The sequence below is a fragment of the Taeniopygia guttata genome, chromosome 1A, assembly GCF_048771995.1.
Source record: "Taeniopygia guttata chromosome 1A, bTaeGut7.mat, whole genome shotgun sequence".
NCBI lineage: Eukaryota > Metazoa > Chordata > Aves > Passeriformes > Estrildidae > Taeniopygia > Taeniopygia guttata.
Genome location: NC_133025.1, coordinates 25,857,431 through 25,875,444, shown reverse-complemented (window position 1 = coordinate 25,875,444; position 18,014 = coordinate 25,857,431). Strand labels below are relative to the sequence as shown.

At 38.0% G+C, this 18,014-nt stretch overlaps 1 long non-coding RNA gene across 1 annotated transcript in view; it reads right to left on the bottom strand.

Moving 5' to 3' along the window:
* The window catches only part of LOC140680252 (uncharacterized), a 38,417-nt gene extending 20,403 nt beyond the window's left edge, over positions 1-18,014 (bottom strand). Inside the window, exon 1 of the long non-coding RNA XR_012052773.1 lies at positions 1-18,014. This exon is cut by the window's left edge and continues 11,928 nt beyond it. This is a non-coding gene — a long non-coding RNA (uncharacterized lncRNA).

Genomic DNA, 18,014 nt, shown 5'->3' with positions numbered 1-18,014 from the left:
CAACATTTTAATGACTTGACATGAATCTATGAATTTGCATGTGAGTTTAATACAAACAGAAGATCTGTCACAAGTTTTAACTGTTTATAGTGTTAGAAAATTACTTAATTTGTGAATTAATGTGCAGTTTTGACCTGTCCAATTATACTGTAATGGAAGAACATTCATAATAATAAATTATAACAGAAACCAAATTCTGGGACTACTTTTAACTTTTGGATAATTTGAACATGACTGAAGTTTGTTGTCCTACCTTACATCATCAACAATATAATACTCCCAAGAACCGTTGCAGAGGATAATTAAATTAAAATCCTTCATTAACACCTCTTTCACCTGATGGAGGATAAAATGAAAACCTATTCCTTCCTCTTTTTTGGGACTTTGATTATTTCTGAGAAGATGTTGCGCTCCATGTTCATCTGCACAGATACCTTTCTGAGCTATCTCTCACAAGTTGATTTCCCACTGCGGAGCAGAAATGAGTATTTTGAACTTATGTTCCAGTATTTCTGGTTGTGGCCTAGAAACCAATCAACAATGATGTGAAACAATTAGGAAAATCAAACCAAACAGAGCATGCAACATGGTTTGGTTGCACAACCTTGACTTGAACATGAGATACTTACTTGAAGCTGAAGAAAACTGCTAGAAAAAGATTCATAAGTGTAACTGTCCAGAAAATAGATTAACAGTTATATAGAAACATGTAGAGAAGGTACACAAATTTCTGAGTCAAAGGACAGGGTTGCCTTGCTTTTTGCAATCCTCTATCAAAGTTAAGACACAGCAGTTAAAACATTCCACAGGTACATGATCCACACATAATGATAAAGTTCTACTGAATTTAATTTGGAGCATTCTTCTAGACTTTGCTCTAACCCAGTGTATGGAATTTTGAATGATTTACCATAGTCCATTACATTCCGAAAGGTTTTAGAATCACTTCAGTTGGTGGTATTGATTATCAATGGTCCTCTTGGTCTCTAATTATACAGTGCTCCAGGACTTGACAGCCCTTCTCACCGACAAAACCCAGCTCCACTGTGATAATGGGACAGTCTTTTTGAAAAGCCCTGTTTTCATTAATGTTTTCTCCAGAACAGTATCCACATGCTGTCCTTAGTCATGACTGAATTTCATTTAGAGGGAAAGGATAAAATTTAATATGGTGCAAAGACAAACAGTAAAATTCGTCTTATTTGAAAAAATTGTAATTTTACTTACAACTTTCATCATAATATACTTACAATTGAACTTGAGTTTACCAGCTTATCTCCAGGCTTTTGCAGAATCCTATCAAGAACAGGTATTATGACCCTACACAGTTATTTCTTCAGCAGGTAGCAAGGTATAAGACAAAATAATGCAATATATAATTTTCCCTTTAAAGTTATATAAAAATGTACACAAATTAATATATTTTTAAGTAAAAATCATACATATGTTTTAATTTGTACTTGTGTTTTCATCATTTTGAATTCAATAGAATTTGTCACATTGATGCTTCCCTGGGCTGGAGCTGTAAAGAAATGTGTGAGGGAAGATGTAAGTCAATATATTGGAATATACTGCTATCAGAATTTCAGTTGAGTTTTCATGATAAAATATTACAAGGCAAATAAAATAAGTAGACCTCTGTAATATCTATTGCCTAACCTTCATAACCAATATTATTCATGGTTTCTTCTTTTTCTGTTTAAATACAAATAATTTAATATTGTTAACAGCAGCAGTAATGTGAGCACATAGAACTTTTCAAAAGAGTCTCGGTAACATGAATTAAAGATTTATGGCCTTAGTAATATAATGAAACATGGCCTTTACCTTTTTTTTTGAAAATATAACTTCATACTGTCATGTCTTGTGGAGCTGGGTAAGTTGCTGGCATTAACATCCTGACAAAACACTTTTCTGTAGAAACTTAACTTACCTTGAAAATGAAAAAAAAATGAGAACAGGATTTTCCTGAGATTTTTACCAGCTGTATCCTACCCTATGATAAAAGTTTTGCATTCGAAAATTTTAGTGAACCTTAAAAAAACTAATAATATGCTTATTCCTATTGTTACTGTAGTTGCAATTTCTGGAGATCATGTTAATATTTTTTTCCTATGGTCTGTAAGGCACCTTGCCTTTCAGCAACCTGGGAAATTTTGTATGGGTATCACTCCATAGGAGTTTTATTGAGTAAAATAAAAGTTCAAACTTTTAAGAGAAATGAATGTTTAAAATCAACATATTTCAAAATGGTTATTTTATTTAAGCACTAGGCAGATACCATGCAGTGAGAGAAATAGATGGGATCTGGTGTCTGGGACATCCAAGTAAATGAGGTCATGCTTTCCATTTCATATGTGACAGAAAACACATGGATGGAGGGCTGGAAATGTGGAGAGACATTCAAGGAGCAAAGCAGCATCCATGTGTCCCCACTGAGCAACCAGAACATCACACACTCAGAATCCGTGTGTTTTTTTAAAATGTTGATTCATTTTCAAAAGTGTGTGTTTTCCTTGTCTATACAGAGCATACTGTAAGATGATTCTATTTCTAGACAAACAGATGCCAGTAACTTAATATATTCTTCTTAGGTTTCACATCTTATGCTGTGTTTGTGAAAGTTGTGCCCAGTTCCCCATGATGTTTTTGCTACTGGTGTAGATACTCTAAAAATAACATATGTGAGGGTGATATTCATTTTACATTACCCTGTCATTGGTTGAAATCACATTAATCATGTCTTTGGGTGTTCAAATAAACGTATGTACCTCCTTAGGAGCATTGTTATAAGTTAATATCAACATTCTTTTAACAGAAGCCTCAGTTTTAATGAAAGAAATGTAAGATAACACTTGTGTGTGAGTCTGGGATGGATTTTTGGAAAAGACTAGCTTCTTTCACACAGAAAAGTCTGCTGTGAACAAAAGCATTGATGAGTTACAAATCTTGGCCCCTGAGAACATTGTCTGCATTCCCAACCTTTACTGGGAACTCTCCATTCAAGGAAGAACAGAGGCTGAGATGCTCTGTGCTATTTGCTCTTACTCAACCTGGATAAAATACAGCTTTTGCCCCACAGTGAAAATCTACAGAGAGCAGTGACAGATCCACTGCCTGACTTTGCTGGGAGAATTAATCCCCCACCAAGGAGACTGGTTGGCATGGGGATGTGATTTTCGTATAAGCACTTATCTCATGAGTAAACTGGTGTTATGTTAAATAAACCTTAACAAAAATCTCCCTTGTATTATTCTCCTACATGGCACAATGTGTATGGCTAAAATTTATTTAACAAAGGTATCTGTCTGTAGCCCATCTCTTTGCTGTGTTGCTATAAACTTCTAATTTAATCGAGGATTTCTAAGTTAACAGCATTTTTTTCACTTAAATAGAAGGTGGTCGTTTAGTGTCTTGAAAATGTCTCACACTAAATTTCTTTCCCTTCAGTTAAGAGATACTTTTTGACATCTTTAATTCAGTGATCTAATAATTTCTGACAGCATCAGTGTGCTTTAGCCATGGCATGCTGGAATGCTACTATTTCTAAAAATGTAAGGGAAAATGGCCATCATTTTTTATAGTCGGAAGAAATAGGAATATATATTTATATTAAAGGCATTTTAAAAGAGTTGAGAAAATGCTGGTTGTCCTTCAGCATCTGTTGTGAGAAAGTCAGATGTTATTTCACAGAATCATAGAATTGTTTAGGTTGGAAAAGACCTTTAAGATCATGAAGTTTAACTGCTAACCCAGCACTGCCACGTCCACCACTAAACCCGGTTCCTGAGTGCCACATTTGCATGTCTTTTAGATACCTCTAGGGATGGCGACTCAACCACTTCCCTGGGCAGTTTATTCCAGTGTTTGACCGCCCTTTCAGGGAAGAAATTGCTCTTAATATGAAATCTAAACCTCTCCTGGCACAACTTGAAGCCTTTTCCTCTTGTCCTGTTGCTTGTTACTTGGAAGAAGAGGCCAAAACCCACCTTGCAACAACTTTCTTTCAGGTAGTTGTAGGGAGCAGTAAGGTCCTCCCTGAGCCTTCTCTGCCCCAGGCTGAACATCCCCAGCTTCCTCAGCTGTCCCTCACAGGACTTGTGTTCCAGACCCTCCACCAGCTCCGTTGTCCCTTCTGGCAGCGATGGGCCCAGAACGGGCACGGCACTGGAGGTGCAGCCTCACCAGTGCCGAGTACAGGGGGACAGTCACTGTCCTGGCCCTGCTGGCCACACTATTGCTGATTCAGGCCAGGACTGGGCACATGCTGGTGCTCAGCTGTCACCCAGCAGCCCCAGGTTCTTTTCCACCAGGCAAATTCCAGCCGCTCTGCTGCCAGCCTGTGCCACTGCCTGGGGTTGTTGTGACCCAAGGGCAGGACCTGGCACTTCTCCTTGTTGAACCTCACACAGCTGGCCTTGGCCCATCGATCCAGCCTGTCCAGATCCCTCTGCAGAGCCTTCCTACCCTCCAGCAGATCAACACTCCTTCCCAGCTTGGACTTCCCCACTTACCTAGGGCTGCTGCTAAAGGGGTTTGGTGAGCTATTCTGACAGTTCCCTCAGCACCCTTAGGTGGATCCCATCCAGCTCCATGCATTTGTTTGTTTCTAAGTGATGCAGCAGGTCACTGACTATTTCCCCTTGGATCATGGGGGCTTCATTATGGTTGTTCCTGACTTCCAGATCAGAGGGGTGTATATTGTAATGATCTTAGTGTTAAAGACTGAAGCAGGGAGAGCATTAAGTTGCTCATCCTTTGTCACTGTGTTTCCCCCCAAACCCAGTAAAGGCTGGAGATTCTCCTTGGCCCTCCTTTTGTTGCTGAGGTATTTAATGAAATATTTCTGTCACATTAAGAACTGCTATCTTAATGATACAGACCTGTGCTTTGTGACAGAGTCTTGAACTTCAAAAAGGTTAGGCTGAAAACACTAGAGTCCTTTTTGGAATTTGAGAAACCCAATTGTCTCAAAATTATGGCAAATTCTACTATTAAAAAAATACCATAGCTAAGAGCTTTCAAGCTGCTCTCTTTCTTTTATTTAATGCAATATTAAGCTATCCTTAAAAATGCTTTTCAAAATCTTGCACAGGGGCAAGGTTTTTTTTTTCTATGTCAATATCTTGTCTCGTTAGGAGTCTTCCAGTCAGGTATTTTTTGTTGTTTTAGACCGAATATTTTTTCACTATTTGGGCCTAATTTAATTAACTCATGCTTTTAATGAGCAAAGATATCTAATAAGCAAACATGGTTAATGAAACCAAGTCTAACAACATTCCTATCAAGGAAACAAAAATCTGTGCATCAAAGAAAATTCATGAATACATTAGGAACTGCTAATCATCATGATTTCTTGCTCATAAGATCTCTATGTATTTATGATCTCCCAATATGACACCAGAAATCTAATCTTTCCTTGCTTTGCATCACAGTGCACAGCTCCTTGTATAAATGCTGAGTAAACATCAAATTTACACTTTTGTTTACTTGCTACACCACCCTAGATATCAGAAGTTTTAGTAGAGTACAGGGTTCCTATAAAATACATCACAGAGGATTGCCTTCCTTTTTGGAAACCACTGCATTTTGGTGCAGTGATATAATTTTTTTCTGTATTATTCATCTCGTCCAACACACTCCCCCATCCCACTCTCTGTAAAATATCTTTAAAATCAAATCACAGCTCCTAGAAATGTATTTGCAAAGTCTCCTAAAATATTTCTTCCAGAAATGAAAACTGTACCTTACCAAATTTCATAGGCATAGCACTGCTTGTAATTGTACAAGTCTAAATAATTAAATTAGCTCTTGAAAGAAAATTGTAGCCTATTTATTGTGGCAATATGAAATTCTGAGTGTAAAAAGGTACCTCTTACTACAGACTGATTATATAAATTTTTGGAAATCAAACTGTTTTACTCATGAGCTCTGTGAGAAGGTTGAAGGGGAAATTGTGACATTAATGCCTGTGATGACATTAGAGCACTCTCCATGCTGTAGTTCATCAGTAGGGCCTGCAGGCTATCTAAAGCAAAGGACTGTAATTTAGCAGCATGTAAGGGGTTTTATGAACACACAGGAGAAGACCTGTGCCCATTCCCTTTCTCTCTGCAGCAGTCTCTGAACGGAGCTACTGTCATTCTCTCTCTCCAACAGTCATCATGTGTCTGATCCTCCTAATCTCCACTTAGTATTTTGTGAAGGTTAGTTAAGGATGCAGACTGGAAATATTGGTTATTTTCTAAGCCTTTTAAAATGAAACCTACTTTTTTTTTTTTTTTTTTATTTAAATTATTACTAGTATTATTTTTTCCATCTTTCCAAACCCCAGATATTTCTTTTGTATGGTTCCAGGTAACCTAGAATCCACCACTTGTGCCTTGAACTTTCAAAAACCAGCTCTTTCTCACAGGTCTCATAGTCCAGAACCACAGTAAAACTAGTAAAATATATAAATATAAACAATTTCTCCTTTATTTTGTCTTTTGTCTGTAAACAAAATAATTCCAATAGATTTAAGACACACAATCTTGTTTATCTGTGTTTTGTTATTTTTTATTTTAAATTATGAAGCTCTGTTGTCACAATCATAGTTGGGTTATTTTTGTTTTGGTTTTAATTATTTCTTGCATTTAGAATGACCATTAATTGGATTAAGCCTTATTGATCAGTAAGTTTGGATTCATCCTTCAAATTTTTTCTTAAAAGAGCAGTAAAACAAATTTTTTATTTAAACCTCCAATAAAGATTTTAGCAACAGATCATATACTCTGCTTGCATCTCCTTTTAAATGTTCATCTCAATTTTATTAATAAAATCAGATCTCAAAATCACTTAATTTGTTTTGGAGCTGTAGAAACTGAAGAATGGGATGGTGAAATGACTGTCTCAAAATCATCCAGGAGACCAGTGTGAGAGCTAAGAACTCTGATTTCCATGTCCCAGTGCATGGGTAAGACTACCTCCCTATCTCAACTTCCTTTTGAGTTGCACGGCAAGTTCATTCTATACTATGGGATTAGTTTGCCTTTATTTTATCAATTTGTTTTAGTGCTGTCTTGAACACATGACTTCAATACAGTCTACTCTATTAGAGCAAGAAGGTGCTTCTGTATTCTCTCTGACAAGTGTCAATGTAAAGTTTAGCTTATCAGCAGCACCTGTAGGCTTCTCAATTTGTTTCTTTAAAACTCTGTGATAATTTAGCCCAAAGTATGACCCATCATATGGATACAGTCTGCCTAACAGTTTTCATAGCCCACAGCCTGTTCCTGCTGCTCTTTTCCAAGTACCCACAAGGCATGAGCAAGGAGTGGGATGGTGATTGAAATCACGGTTTCGCCAGCCTGATGTGTTCCCTGCTTACTTCGTTCCTTCTCTCCACAGCCCCTTCATCAACACATGACTGATGTGCTTCTATCATGTGCCAAAAAAAGACAGCATCCCTCATTAAATTAGGGGTCTGTTTCTGGTCCTGGGAATGCACTGGCCAATGTGTTTAAATGCTGCTTCTGTGCTATGGTGTGGGAAAAATTTTTTTTCTACACTGATTGACTCTTTAATGTCCTTCTTTGATATTGGTTCCTATTGATGTCACCTGGTAGAGTGTCTCTTTTACCTCTTAGATATAGGACACACTATTTTGTGCTCCATTGTTGGCAAAGTGCCTCACATGAGGAATGTGTCTTACTGGATTTGCAAGATACATCCAATATAAAAATGTTTTGTTTGGCTGACTTAAAAGAGAATAATAAATAAAAGTATTAAGTCAGATATCTCATTTAGATTAATATTTCTGTCCAGCTCAGACCACTTTGCTTGCCTTTGTGTTCTTCCAACTAAGCCCTACTTCCTGCAAAAGCAATTCCCTACCTGTATCATGCTTTGACTGCTGGTCTGTCTACTCAGTGCCTCACCTAGGCACACTATTGAAGTATAAAACATAACTAAATATTTTTCTTTCAATGTATTTATTTCAGTAGAAAGCAGGAAAATGCATCTTTTTATTGGATGGCCTACTTTAAAAGATGTTTTATTTTAAAAGAAACTGTGATACATTTTTCAGATTGTGCTTATCCCCTTCCTCAGTCTTCCTGTTTCTTGGAAAGGTTCTCTTTCCCTTAATTCCATTTACCTCTTCACTTGCAAGCTTCTGCAACAGAGGGGAATTGTGTACTGAACCAGGAAACTTCATTTTTTCAAATCAGTTCTGTAAAAAAGAATGGGTTCAGATGTGCACTGAAGTGCTTTCCTGAATTTCATTTCACTGAGAATTTGGTTTCAAGAAACTGTAATATCTTTCCTTTATATATATTACTTTGTTGTAATATATTACAGATGTTCCAATTCCATCAATAAAGTCAAATGATCATTTTAAAGTTAAAACAGAATTGGGATTCAGTATATCTAGACCTTTTCTTCTAATAAGTTTTTTCTCTGGGACTTTGCTATAAATCACTTGTCAAATATGTTTGTATCTGGCACCACAGGCAACTATTTGACATGAACAAGAAACACTTTAGAAAACAGCAGGCTTTTTTTCTTATGGCCTCATTTTACCTACATCAATATTCCAGTATTTCTGGAATAGTGATGTGTTTAATTTGCAACTCTCTGGGGAGAACTTTTCGAGCATCCAGAAAATATAATAGAAATCAACTAAGAAATGTAGAATTATTATTTTCCAAAATAATCACCCTTGTTTATAAGGTTGTGTCAAATTTAGAAGATTTGAAGTGACGAATATTTCACGAAAATTGTGTGCAAGAAAACATATTTTGGAACTTAGATGAAGATCAAGATATAGTATTGTTAACATCAGTGTTTTTTAAAAAAAAATATAGTTAATTTACTCATTGGAATGCCTGACAAAGCCTAAAAAATTTTTAACTTTTTCTTAAATGCCTTATCACTTTTCCTGTGATAATGATGGATCTGTGTTGAGATTTTTGAGCCTGTAAAGCCTTTGGGGAATAATTCTGATGACGTTTTCTCATAGAAAAATACACAGATGGAAAGGCTTGTTATGATCACAGTTAGATGAAAACCATCCTAGGGATTTGCAAATGGCAGTTCACGGAAAATATGCATTTTGTTTTGGTGAGTTATTAATTTTTATAGCAATTTCTTCCTTGCTGTTTATTTAAGTGGATTTTTAAAAGTCATAAAATGACAAAAGAACCTTGCTATAGGGGCTGATATTACTGTCATCTTGAATGAAGATGGGACTTCATACTTTTTCATGTCACTGTAGTAACTGAAAAAGACAATGGAAGTAGAAATATACCTTGATGGAGATAAATACTACATCAATGCTGTGGATATGGAATAATGTCAAAGATCTTTTAATCGGGAGTTACTCCCTTAGCACGAAAAATCTGTAGAAAACTTGCAAGCTGCATTGAAATCTGACTTACTGACTTTTGCCAACTGTGAAGAAAACGTATTTTTTCTCTCTTTCTAAAACATAATAAAAAATATGCAATATCTGAAAAGAAGAGATCCTGAGTTTGAAAACAGACTGAAATACTGTGATGATGGAACTTACATCTATAGGAGGGAACATTTAGGATCAGATGTCTAATATGTGATTAGCTGTTAAATAAATGTGAGGAAAACAAGAAAAACATTTGTAACAATTGACACCATTTTAGAAACACATGTTAGGGCATGGAAAGCTAATGAATCTGTGTCTATTGTCCTCAGATGTTTATCACAGTTCTATAAATAAATAACTTTCAAGTAAAAATCTTTACTTGGCCTTTTGTCTGAGGTCTGTACTGAGGTCTGGAGAGGGTAGGCGTTATCAGGAGGCTGAACACCAAAGTCTGAACTTCCCACTGCTTTTGGGACTGCCTCAGTATAGCCAATAAGAAGTGCAATTTCATCAGCATCACCATCACTAGGTAAAATAGTTAGTCTTTGCAGAAGACATGACAACTCTTCTCTTGACAATCTTAGAGCATAACAATAGAGAGTTCACAGAATCACAGAACCACAGAAGGGCTGATGTTCAAAGGGACCTCTGGAGTTCACCTAAGTGAACCTCCCTCCTCAAGCAGTTCCATGTAGAGCGCGTTGCACACTACTATGTCCACATGGTCTTTGAATATGAACATCCCTTAGTCTCCCTGCACGACCTCTGCTGTGCTTCAGTCACCATCACACAAACCTGCAGCTCCTGTGTTTCAGTTTGTGCCCATTGACTCTGTCACTGGATGATACTAAAAAGAGTCTGGCTCTGTTTTTGCATCCTCCTCTCACCTATTTACATACATTGATAAGATCCCCTGGAGCCATCTCTTCCCTAGGCTTAACATTTCCAGCACTCCCAGCCTTTTCTCATGGGAAAGATACTGCAGTTCCTAAATCATGATCATAGCCCTTCACTGGACTCTTTTCCAGCATGTCCATGTCTCTCTTATACCGAAGAGACCAGAACTGGACTCAATACTTCAGCTGTGGCCCTTCCAGTGTTGAGCATGTCCCTCAGCCTGCTGGCAACACTCCCCCTAAGGCAGCACAGGATATATGATTAGCCTTTGCCACAATGACTATTGTTGACCCATGGTTGATGTGGTCTCCACCAGAACACCCAAATCCTTTTCTACTTTCCACCCTGTCAGTCCCCAGCAAGTACTGGTGCTGGGCTTGTTCTCCTCCAGATACAAGACTTTGCACTTCCCCTTGTTGAACTTCAGGATGCCCCAGTTAGCCCATTTCTCCAGTCAAATCCCTCTGGTGTATCAGCCACTCCCATCACTTTTGTCTAACCATCAAACTCGCTGAGGTTATGCTCTGCCCCACCACCCCAATCATATTGAACAGAATGTACACAGTACCACCCCCTTGGATACACTGCTAGCTACTGACCTCCACAATGACTTTGTAGCACAGAAATCCATCTGACTGATTCTTCATCCAGCCTGTGGGGGACAGCTTTACTGAAGTCCAGGTGAAAAATATCACCTGCTCTCCCCTTTTCTACCAAGCCAGTCTATTTCACAGAAGGACATCATGTTATTCAAGCTTTGCCTCCAATTTGTGAATCCATGTTTGGCTTTGACTATGTGCTCTCTTTTGCAGTTCTTCATGCACTGTTATGACAGGGAATTTTAATAATCCCTTTATTCTAAAAATGCCTACGGCCAGTAGCTCAGGCACTTTCCTAAGAAGAGAATTGCCATAGCCCGAAGAAAATTAAAGAATTAGTAAACAAATTTGATAGTTACTATTAACATTGCTGTATTTAACAGATTTTAAGGTATTAATAAACAATTAGAAAGGCATTATGCTACCATCCATATATATAAATACATTATATAATTTTTAATTCAATAAGCTCTTTTTACATACTAATTCTATATAAGTCAAATTTCCAGGGGCTCTGAGAAGGTATTTGGTACACTTGGTTCTTTGACTGAAAAATAAGTACAAAGCTATCTTGAGCCACAAGCAGGTCATTTAAAGTATTCTTTCAACTTTTCATTTAATAATATGCATTGAGCATCAGCTGAAAACCCCTGTTTCTAAATAAAACTGATGTTTGAAGTACTTGCAGTCAATTTGCCTGCTAATCTATTCCATCTCCAAGCCAAACCCTTCACTGGAATTTTCGAAGTGAGTTAATGTGATGGTTTACATTATTTTCAGAAAGGACAGCGTGATATTTTTAGGACTGTGAATTAAGCTTATGGGGTGCCAGTCTTTTGGATTTCATTTGGACTGACTGTGCTATCTTCCATAAAAGTCCCACAAGCTAAAATTCTTTTGTCATAGGATCTGCTGTCATTTCCCCAGCAACAAAATCTCATTATGAATGACTGATGACTGTATGATGTGTAGTATATTACCAGAATTAGCATATTAGTGTTAAGTACTGTGAGATATAATGAATATGCACAAGTTTGTCCAGTTCAGTGTCAGACAAATAGTGATCCCTGTTCAGGTAACTCTCACCCATAAACTCTGCTAGGTTAAATCCAGGGTTTACAGTTGTTTTGCATAAAAGAATGATAACTTGAGGGTGGGTAAAAAATAAAAAGTGGACATTGTGCTATTTTTCCGCCCCAGTGGAATAGCCTATATGATGTTTGATGAATGAACCAATAATTTCTGATATTTTGCTGGAGAAAAATGTGAGCTCTATATAGGCCAAACAGGATTATCTTCTTAATGACAACAATTTGCATTATTTTAATAGGATTTATTCTGAGTGATTTGTAGTGGAGAATGAAAGAAACATCCTGGCTAATTCAACAAGATATTCCCTGAATGAGTTCATGGGGTTATATGTAATACTGGCATTATATAGGCACTGCTGTGAAACAAGGCTGAATTCAATGGCAGAAGCTAGAAGAATCATGGAGGAATTGTTTCAGTCCTTTTGAACACAAGCCAACATTTTGTTTGTGAAAAGAAATCCTTGTTTTTTGCTTTAGAGAAGTGTCATGGTTTGACGCTGGCACAATGCCAGCGCCCCATGAAAATACAACTTACCAATCAAATGCTGTGAAATGTGATCAAGGACAGAGCAAAGCAGACCAAACTTAATAACAAAGGAAAAAGCTTTATTACACTACTACTACTACTACTATAAAAGGAAAAGAAAGGAAAGAAAAAAAAACACACAAAATTCGAAATGAAAACCTTCCAAAACATTTCTCCTCCCTCCACCCAACTCCACCAAACCCCAGCGAGACCCATTTGGATCCTTAATCAAGTTTTCACCCTTCAATATAATCAATACTGAGTCCATCGGGGAAGAGAGGAGTCCCCCTTGCAACCATAGACCCCCAGGAAACACAACTGCCACCTTTTGTGTTTCCAATGTCACACGTGGCAACGACCAGACACCCCGGGCCAGTGTGACATTCTCTTCTCCATGTCACAGTGCTCTCACCACCGTGCATGGACAGAGACTGCTTATAGGGCCCCTTTAAGGATGCTTTGCCAAGGACCACCAGGAACAACAGTCCAGTATCACAATTTGGGACTAGAGTCCCCCCCATTTTCCCCTGGGGCCGAGGGTCCAAAAGACAGAGATCGCCTTCTCTTCTTCCTGAAGATGGAGGGCATCCTCACACCCTCCTCAGCTCTCTCTCTGTCCACTCCAAAACTGGTAGTTGCTGCAGAAGGTCTCTTGGTTCACCAATGCATCCCCCTAAAATGCAGTCCCTCTTGAAAGAAAGAGTGGTTCAGTCTATGGTAAACAAGCAGAGTCCAGCCAAAAAGCCACTCTATCATCTGCCCCCCAACCTTCTTCTCTAAACATCTGAGGTTTCAAGCTGTCTCTCTTTTCTTCAAATTCAGGAGGAGTAATATTTCATAAAGCCTTCATTTCTCAGGAAGGGTTAAAAGTCCCAACTCCCAAGGATGGCTCGCTGCCCAGGCTCCAGCTCCCACAGCCCGGCTGGGCACTTTGCGGCTCCCCCCGCTCTTCTCCTTCCCTGCAGCGAACTGCCGATAAAACCACCGCCGTCTCTTTTTTTCTCTCTTGGGAGAGAGAGAGACTCTGGGGGGGGAACGGAGACATCCCAGATTTCTCCACCCTTCCATCTGCAGGAGCTGACCCAGCCGGTTCCGATCCTTTACCTCCTGGCCTACCTGTGCAGGCCGCATGGCTCCCCTCCCCCACCCAGCCCGGGCTGGGCAGGGGAGAGGTCCGTACCTTGCGGTGACCGGAACCAAAGAAGGACGAGTCCTCCTGGGAATTCCGCTTTTAACCCCTCTGTGTTCTCAGAGGCGTGTCCACCTTCAATTGGTCACCCCAAGTGTCAGTATCTAAACCTGACCCCTGACTGGTGAACCTCTTCCTTCTAAAAAAAAATTCTCTTCCCGTGTCAAACCATGACAAGAAGGCAAGGAGAAACAAAGGTTAGAAAATATGTTCTCTTGTGAGGAGCAGAATTCAGCATCTACAGGGTGCAGAGAGGGCTGGTTCTGCCCCAAAGGCAGAGTCTGGCTGACAGCCTCCTATTGCTGCTGTTGACTTCTCCACAGAGACAGAAAATAGGGTTGGGGAACACAGGACTCAAAAATTTTACTGCAACTGATTAAATTAATGATACCTTAGACTAGCCCTCTGCATACCAAATAAGGTTGAAGTATTTCAGAACTTTCTGGTTAGAAGGGTCTAGTGGAAATGCACATTACCAGGAGAAATCTTGGCTCAAGAGTGATGCCCAACTGCCTGGCTGCCCAGAAGCTGCTCTGTCAACCTATGTGGTGAAGGTGAGGTGGCGATGCAAAAAGTCTCCACTATCAATACAAAAAGCAATGCAATAAAGAAAATATGCAGCTTAATGATAACAGTATTTCAGATGTCATTTCATGCTTGGTGCATACCCACACAGAGGCTGTCTTTGCATAACTTAGGCCAATATCTTCAAGTTGTGCCAAAAAGCACATGCTACTTAGGAGCTTTGTGCTGGGGATGAGTAGGCTGCATAGTAAAACAGCTAACCAGATAGCCTTAACTACAAAACCTTGTTAATTTGTGAACTATCATGCTCTTTTACACTTTTCTTATGTTTTATATGTTTTATGTTTAATGCATTTTTAAAGATAAAGATCGAGACCAACATTTAACACAGTATCACATGGTGTAATGTTATTACTAGCTAAAATAAATTGAAATTATGTTATTGAAGAAACTATTCTAGAGAACTAAAGCTGAAGGCATTCTGGTATAAGCTCCTCCAGCTGTCTCTATAATCTGATCACAAAAGAATGCAAATATTGAGCTGTTTTAATTTGAACAGAAATATGATCTGCATTACACTTTTCAGCATTTGAATAACTGACAACTATTTGTTTTGATTGGATATATCAAACTGAAAGAAACATCAGTATGAAATACAAGCCTTTAAAACTAACTCTATGTCTTAAGTTACTGTAAGACATGACTGGCAGCTGGCTGACTCTGAAATCCCCAGAGGAAGTTTTCCTTCAGAAGTAATCTTAACAACTGTATCACTGAAGTGTAGCAATAATCAAGAATGATATTTTCATAGATTATCTCCTGTTGTTTGATAACCAGACAAAGCGTTCATGCCTTGATTGGGACCTACTGAAGAACTACAGGACAATTAAATATTCAAAGATGTTACATCAATATTCCGTATTCCCTGACCATCATACAGTTTTATTCACTGTAAAGAAAAAAGGATTCAGGGAACAGTCTTGAGTTACTTTCACAAAAGCAAAGAGAAAATACTATGAAAGGGTAAGCTCCTGAATGGAGCTAACCTGTCAGGTGTTTTGGATATGGCCCAGAGTATCACAGACTATGATGGTGCCAGCAATTTTGCACAAAGAAACAAGTTTTTCAAAATTGCTGAAAGAAATAATGTTGACACTTCCTTTTATTATTGGATGATAAGGAAAAATACATCTTGTAGAATGCAAGAAGGAAAATGATTGCTTGGACTAGTGAAAATGCCCCTTTCTTGGTTAAGACAGAAACTCTGTTGATAAAAGAGCCCATTAGGACTGTCTTAATTCATCAAGAGAGGGCAGGGCAAAATTACAAATAAGAATAGGAACATTGTTGTAGGAATGTGGATGGCTTGTCTGATTGAATTCTGAATTCATTGCACCTCTTCAAATAAGCTGAAAATCTCCACCTTCCCATCAGTTTCATCTTTTAATCTAAAAACATTACCTTTTTTTTTCACCCCATGTATTATTTACCTCAATAATAACTTGTTTTAGTGCTTCTCAAAAGAGTCCATATTGGAGCTAAAAATGCTCTGAATTACTAAAAAGTATATTCTGTACTTCTATTTGGCTAAAAAGAAAGCAGCCACATCAGCCAAATTATATCAACGAAATTAGACTACTGAAGAAGGTGAAATTCATGACACCGAGAAATGATGCTCCTGTACAGGAGATATTACAGTAAAGGAGCCTGAGAGGGCTAAACCCATGAATCACACATTCTTCATGTTGAAGAGCATGAACCACCTCTTAGAATGAATAAGACTCTACGAGTTGGCCTGAAAGCTAAAAATATTACTTGTATCTCAACCTTTAGCTAGAGGTCATTTTGGGCTGATCTGGTGAGTTTTTAAGGCATAAATTTCTTGTACTTCTCCTAATGTACTCAGAATAGCATAGACAATCCTGTAATTCCACTGGCATAGAGGCTTAACTGACATGAAGTAAGGACTTGCGTCACAAAATACAATTGCATATTAGTAGCAGAATCCTTTGTGACGAGTCAGCAGAAACAACTATGAAAATCTGAGTTTGCAAAAGAATTGTGACAAGACTGAGCTAGCTGTTACCTCTTGAAAATATTAATTCCAGGTTCTCACTCTTCAGTTTGCTTGTTTCCTGTTTCCTTCAAGAACTATTTTAGGTAATGCAGCTCTCTGCTGTTTGCTTTAGCTAAAACAGAGATCCCAAGAATTATGAGAAAACCCAGAATTTGACATGATCAGTCAAACGACCTAAATGGTGGGGTTTGGGTCTGCTGCTCCTCTTGGATGCCATTTATACTTGCATGATCTCCCCATTACCACTGCTTCATGTGTGTCCACAGTAAATCACACTTGCATCAGGAGTCCTCTCTAATCACACATTTTACATTTGTAGACAGGTGAGGAAATTATATTTTGGTTTGACAGGACTTCATCCTTGAGATGTTGGTCCAGATCATATTTTTTACTCCATGAAACTGCTTTCCTTGGCTAAACTGCAGGTAGCCATGTAAGACTGTACCAGAGCCACTGACAGTAACACAAAACATGCTCAGTGCATCTTCTGTGGGCTGGGTTTCTTTTTTCAAAGCTGAACAGGGCACTTATACCCTCTGTCCTTGGGCAGGATGAGGCAGCTGTGTAAATCAAGTATCATTAAGTAGCAGTAGTGATGTCTTCTTACACAGAACAGGAGGTGCAATCATGCAACGTGGGAGCTACTTTGGTTTTAGCTGCAGATGCAAGCAGGGACTGCACAAAGCACAAAAAGAAGAATCAACGAGAAAGGTATGATAAAGTCTAGTGCCATTGAGTGTGACAGTGGCATAAAAAATGTAGGACAGAAGACATCTGTGATGTCTCTTTGTGCCTATACTACTAAGGATACCTTTCAAAAGCCTGCCAGTAAACAGATATTCACATTTTTCAGAGTTGTAAGGATGCATGTAAAAAAATTATTTGTTTCATCATATCTGTGAAAATGGTTCATTTTTAATGGTAGTATTTTAAATAATGAATCCCTTTCAGAGCAGGGAATAAGCAAAGGCATTTTCCATTTGGTTATTCATCCTCTTTATTTGGAACTGCCATGTAGGAATTCAAATTAAATTAATCTAAAGTGACTGTTTTTTAATATAGAACGATATAAAGTACACATATAAAATGATTCTCCTTATGGTTTATGAACACATAATCCATGTCAGAATGATGCTAATTCTATATTTCTGCAGCTATCTTACATCTTTGCCTTCAGTTGTTAGCCTGAGAAAAAAATTAATTTGTTTTCCCAGTATAATTTCAAATTAAATATTAAGTAGTAGATTTATCAGAGAACTTAATGTGTTGTTTCCAAACAGTCTCCTTTTGCTTGAAACAAATTTAATGCAGGAACAGAAAAATGTATATTAGTCATCAAAAGCTTTTTATAGATGACTTTAAAGTGCTGATACTTTAGTTGATACTAAAGGATTCTTATGATGCAGACTAAATTTCAGACCAATAGTGCAGAACAGAATTAATGGAAGATGTATTAAACAGCCAGAGGTAACTGAAAATGAGGAAAGGTAAAAATTCGTATTTGGTTTATGATAGAAATCCAATATAAACATTTATCTTGGGGTGATCCAAAACCAACTTTTGATATTGAGGCCAAAAATTAAAAAATGACTGCTTAGTTTAGGTAAGTGAGATTCTGAATATGTCAGATTTTTAAACTTGGAAACAATCCTAACTTCAAATGTTACTACATCAGTGCAGTCTCCTAGTATGAAGAGTGAAAGCTGATTTTGTTGCAGGTTGTTTTTCCAT